This window comes from Bactrocera latifrons, unplaced genomic scaffold (genome assembly GCF_001853355.1).
Source record: "Bactrocera latifrons isolate USDA-ARS-PBARC rearing strain unplaced genomic scaffold, ASM185335v1 scaffold_133, whole genome shotgun sequence".
Taxonomy (NCBI): domain Eukaryota; kingdom Metazoa; phylum Arthropoda; class Insecta; order Diptera; family Tephritidae; genus Bactrocera; species Bactrocera latifrons.
The window spans coordinates 618,802-625,078 of record NW_017534775.1 but is presented as its reverse complement, the minus strand read 5'-3'; the positions used below and the strand labels follow the sequence as shown (position 1 = coordinate 625,078).

General features: G+C 29.3%; 1 protein-coding gene across 1 annotated transcript in view; it reads left to right on the top strand.

Annotated features, from left to right (window-relative positions):
- Positions 1–6,277, top strand: part of LOC108965053 — a 171,687-nt gene that overhangs the window by 59,279 nt on the left and 106,131 nt on the right. The window contains exon 3 of the mRNA XM_018927222.1: positions 4,325–4,344. The gene's annotated coding sequence lies outside the window, so the exon portion shown is untranslated. The remainder of the gene's footprint in view (positions 1–4,324; positions 4,345–6,277) is intronic.

Below are 6,277 nucleotides of genomic sequence, written 5' to 3'. Positions count from 1 at the left end.
ATTTGTATTTGAATAAAAAAAAAATGTTTTCGAAAAATATCCCAAAAAAAATTTCAAAAAATTGTACTCAAAACTTATTTATTTATTTTGATGATGCTGGTTTTTTTGCTAAATTATTATAATTCGAAACGCTTTTTATAAATATTCTGTTTATAAATTTAAAACCTTTTTTCAATATATTTTCCTTAAAAAATAATTTTTTCCTTTGGATACTTTTGTAGACATTTTTGAAATTTAATTTGGAAACCACAGATATTTGTTTTTGAAAAACAAATTTTTTTTCGAAAAATTTCCCAAAAAAAATTTCAAAAAGTTTAACTCAAAACTGCGAAATATAATATCGAACACAATCAAATTTATTAAAATTGATTAATATTACTTAAAAAAATTTAAAAAAATTCAAAAACACGAAAGCTTCAAAAAATCAAAGAAAAACCAAAAATTGTAAAATATTTCCGCAAGTATAAATATATTTCGAAAAAAATTATTATTAATAAGAAAACGTCCAAAATTTTTGAGAAAGTGTTATATTTTTTAAATATTTTAGTACTGAAAGGTTAACAAGCTGATTGATATTATATAAATTATTAAACAAATTCTGAACGGTTTCAAAATCATTTTGAAATATTTCCAGATATTAAGAAATTAAAAGAGTTTGTATATACGAGTACTTAAGTCTCAAAATTGACTTTAGTTATATTTAGAAATTTAAAAAAAAATCACTAAAAGACTATCCCATATCTATAACTGCCGTGTGAAGTGCATTTGTGATTTAACAGCTTGTCAGAAGTGTCAAATAAAAACAAAAACAACAACCACCATTTACCTCTGTCTCAATGCATTCACAAGATTTCTAACATAGGACTTCATTTGCCACTCTCCCTTTCCCCTACGCATTTTCAAAACTGCATATTTTAAAGTAAATTTTGACACTTCAATTTTGTTGCACGTTGCCGCAAACGCCATCAGTGCGCTGTATCACGCAGTCGTAATATTCTCCGTTCGCTCATATGCTTGTTTACGACTCAATTACGCTCGCGCGCGCTCTTCGGTGTTTTGAACATTTCCATTTGCTTTGATTGATGTGACAGTTTGTAGTGTGGCTTTAGTGTGGTTTTAATTAAATTTAATTACAAAATCCACCATTTGTCACTCAGCAGAAGCTGAAAGTGCCGACCACGCTGTTGCAGCAACAAGTAAGTAGCTAATGACAGCGTATTGACAGGAAAGTAATTTAGTTGTTGTGAAAATAGTGTTTTAATTATTTGAAGTAAATTTTTTATTCGAATTTTCAGAATTTTTTTGTACTACAATTTGAGTATGTTTTTTATATGCTGCACATATTTTTTTAAATTAAAAAATTATATAGTATTTATAATCAAAAACGAAAAAAATAATTTTTTTAAAATTTTTTCTTTTTGAATTGAAAAATTTTTTTTTAAATATTTTAATTTTCAGAATGTAGTTACTATATACTTTTGTATTAAAATCAATGATTTTTATAATCAAAAAGAAAAGTTTATTTGCAAATATTTATTTCTAATTCCATTTATTACCTCCAATCTTTAGCAATATATTTCTGCAGCTTAATGTGTTGACTCATATCTCACACTTGACGCTTGCAAGCAGCTCACTTTTGAGTAGCGCGTCAATACTTCGGAATGCCATTGAACTGACTGGCTTGCCTGTTTTTTTTTTATGCCAATGGTCAGCATTGAATGCTCATTTATGCATACAAAATACCCCAGCATCACATAAGGTAAAGAAAACAACAAAGAAGTTGCTGAATTTCAAGCCTTTTACGGTGTCGATTAATGCCACTGCGCCCAAAGCAGCGTGCCACAGTCAAGGTGTTTGTTCGATTAGCGGTTGTATGTGTTGGGTTCCGCCAGGTGCTTGAGCATAAAAAATTGGCACAACAAATTCAAGAGCAAATTGTTGATTGCTTCTGGTGGAGAATCGGTTCTAATTGTGTATCGATTTATGAAGAATTTTTTATAAATTTTTTCAATTACATTTTTAGATAAATTATTGTTTCGAAAATTTTAATGAATCCAAAAAGAAATGGAAACAAAATTTTTTAGAATATTCATTTTTTTTTTGGAAAACGTATGCTAAAAAATATTTGGAATATTTAAAACTAATTAATGCTAAAAATATTTGGAAAGTTTTGTTTCAGAAAAGACTAATATTTTCGGAACTTGAAAGTTTCGAAAACAAATTTGGAAAAAATTGAGAATTTTTTTTGAAAACAAAACCAATAAATTCGAAAAATTTGGAAAAATTATATTTTGGAAAATATAAATAAACATTAAAAACAACATTAGAATGCTATGTTTCGAAAAAAATTGGGAAAATTATATGTTGGAATTTTTTTTTGTGAAAACTATAATTATTCAAAGCAAATGGAAAAACATATAATATTAAGTTTTAAATTCTCATATTACGAAATTATCTCATATCATGAATTTACATATTTTCATTGAATTTATAAAGCTTTGATTTATGTACCATACTTTATGTAAAAACTGCTTTCACTAAACGTTTCACATTTCATTAACACCCAAACCAGAAATTCTTCTTTGCCCACACCTGACAAATCGCTGAAATTTCATGCGTGGATAAACCACACTAAATCTGCATATTTTAATTATATGCACAAACACACAAGCAAGCATAAATTACATGTATTTGAAATTAGTGGACAAAGCTAAAAATATTGTAATTGCGACCACCTTGCATGCCAGCAGTTTGGCATCAAATGTTAATGGTTTGTGCGGTTTTACCGCGACATAAATAATTAAATTTAACCGCAAAAGTGTATTTTATTGTTGAAAATTGCACAGTCAAATTGATTTTAGTTTTTCGTGCTCATTTATATGTATGTACATAAATATTTGTATATAAAATATAATCACTCAATAGCCGCCCATTTAACGCTGCGCAGCTGCTTTTTGAGCGTTTGTCATAATTGAAGTGCACACGAAAATTAGTTGGGATTAAATAATTGCAGTAAATTATGTGTTAAGTGCTTTAAAAAATTAAATTTTGTTGAATGAAAAACAAATGTACGAAATTACAGTTTTATTTAATTGAATTGCTGCAAAGGGTTACTCATACGCGCTGTTGACCTTAAGCGAATATGCTGCTGTATGGAAATTTTATGTATTTTACAGTGAGAAAAACAAAATATAAAACAGTTTTTCATAAGTTAAAAGCAATGCGTGTGTGTTTCGCTTTTTTGTAATATTTATTTTCGTCATATCAGGTTCGCCGCACAAAGCCTCGCCTGCGCCTCCGGGGAGCAAGCAGCTCAAAAAAGATATGCTTTTTGAGGCTGCATTTGCATGCGTCTCGTGGGGGTAGGCAGCTGTTAAAAATCTTTTGGTAGAGTGACATATTTTTTTTTTTTTTTTTTTTTTTTTTTTTTTAATTTTCTACGAGTTGTGTTAAGAGAATTAAATTTTTTATAATTGATATATAAATATTGCTAAAAATAATTTTAATATTTCCAATTTTTCTTCATTGCTTTTTTCATGAAACCACAAACAAAATAGACAATTAAATTTATAATAATGTAATAAATATTAGTAAAAATTTCTCTCTCGGACACACAACATCTTAAAGTGTAACCTAAAAACTAAGACAAAGTAAACGTCTTCCTTCCGTTTTCACTCGTCTTAAGTCAATTCCCAGCCAAATAAGACAAAACTCATTCAAACATAGCCGGAATGTTTAGCAAGAGTAAATTTAACGATACACCTGTTGCTCTCGCACCAGCTTTAAGCAATCAGCCAATGTCTTTGTGCAACTTCCTTGGCACTTTGACAAAATCGCCACTTTTATAGTTCGCCTTTGTGTGGCAAGCTGCTGAAGAAAAGCGAAAGTAGGCAGACAACAAAGACAAAATTTGAAAAATAAATAAACCACACTCTATTGTAGTCAAGTGACTAGCGGTAACTTGGCAGGCAAGCAAAGGTCACTGCGACATGAATGGCAACCTTTTTGGCTCGTTTAATAAAAGTAAATACATAGATTTCGAGGAATCAGTAGTTATGCTCTAACACCTCAAAAACTAACATTTAAAATATTTAGCTCTCTGTTGTGCAGCTCATGTCAGTCATTTCAGTATACCATAAGATCGATGCTGTGAAATTATAAGAGTTTTTCCATTAAGATGAGGTCACAGCATTTCTTATTTTATTTATATTTTTTTTGAAAACCATTATGCTTGGCAAAATATTAAAAATTGTATTAAGATTTTCTCTGTTTAAAATGATTTTGAGTGATTTTAACTAATTTAATTACCTTTCCTCTTTTACAGTTCCAACACAAACACAATATGTAAGTATTTTGAAAAATATTTTAGTTTTATATAAACTTGAATGATTAATTTATATTTTTTCCTCATAATAAATTTTTTTTTTTAACATTGATAAATTAAAAAAAAGTATTGTCATGCTACACATATATTAATTTTTATATTTTTTTATTTTAATTTTTCAAAACAACTACGGAATTCTAGTTATTCGAGCTTTGTTTTATAAAAACTCACATTAAAATTTATTTATTTTTTTTAATTTCCAATAGTCGCTAAATATACAAAAACATAATGAAATGAAAAACATAATGGAATACTGTAATTAAACTATTGAAATTATTTATTTTTTTTATCAAAATTTCAATATTTTTATTTGATTTTTCAAAATTCGCTAAAAAAAACTTTTCTTTAATTTTCAAAAAATTTAAATTTTCAAAAATTATTTATTTTTAATTTTCAAAACTTGCTACATATAAAAAACTTAATGGAATGCTTTATTTGAAACTCGAAAAAATACCTTTTCTAATATTAAAAAAAAATTAATTTTCAAAAAAAATTTTTTCATCAAAACTTGCTAAATATAAAAAGCTATTTGGAATGCTATATTTTAACTATGAAATTTTTTTTAATTTTTTTTTTTAATTTTTTTCAAAATAAAAAAAACTGGTGAAATAGTAAAACAATATATAAAATTTTCCAAAATAATTTTTTTAGCTTTTCACAAAATATGGCATATCACCAAACTTCCAAAAAGCGTTGCCACATTATCACATCAATTCGTGCCTGTTGGCCATAATTGTGCCCATTGATGTCACTTTGCGCTACTAATTCGCATTTAATTACTCAAATTTGCGACATAAATTTCTGCTAAATGCGGGCGAGGCATGCAACATGCCTGAATATATAGTTTGAAATCCAAAGTAATTGAACGGTGGGACATCGGCGCCAAATAGCACAATAATTTGCACAAAATAGTATTAAACCACAACCAAAAACTGAGGTAAATGTAAATAAATTGCCGAAAAATTACACGCGTGACACTTGTAGGCGCTTGTTGTTGTTATAAGCACCGAAATAATTTCGGTAATTTGAGTTTTGTGATAATTTTCATTATGCAAATTGCCAATTTGCATGTCAAACGCGCATAAAACGGTTATACGCGCAAGTGCCAGTGTCAAGCAGCAGTAAGTTGTCAAAGTGTACGCGAAAGCAAGCAACAAAAAACGTTTGAAAGTATGAATAACAGTAAGCGGGTGGAGGACACGTAAGAAATCTGTAAAAGCAGTGCACAGTTGCAAAACAAGCCATAATAGTGCTGTGGAAAACATATTTTGCGCTTTGCGAGTAATGACAGTAATCCATTATGTATGCGCGGCAGAAAGGGGGAAAAAACGCAAACGCTGACCCACCGGCAATCGCACAAAAAGCCGACGAACGATTTTTCTTGCAGTCCGCCTGCGAAAATTGCAAAAACTGACAGCTTTATTAGCAGCTAAGTCAAGAAATATTCAATAAGGCGACAATTTTCTGCTGTCACACTGCCGACCAACCGCTGCCCGCGCGTCTACGGTTGACATACCCGAAATTCTTGCTTACTTTGTATGGCGATTTTTCATCCTTTTCATTTAAGTACTTTGTTTTTGCCTCTTTTACGTAATCCTAAGCCAGCTGAGTGTGCTCATTTATCATTTCCCCCATTTGCTTCTAAACCCCCCACAAAAAAAAATTGAGGAAAATATTTGCAATTTGTGTCGGAATCGTTAAAAATTATGTGAAATGGTTCAATATTGCGTTGACAGGCAGCAAATGGGAAATGTCAGAATTTGACAGTTACTATTTTTTAATTTGAATAAGCTCACGTGCCCTTCAGATTAAGCACCGAGGTAGGAGGTTCATAAAAATATGTGAACAAATAAATTGAGTGCATTTTAGAAAAAAATTACAAAAAAAAAATTA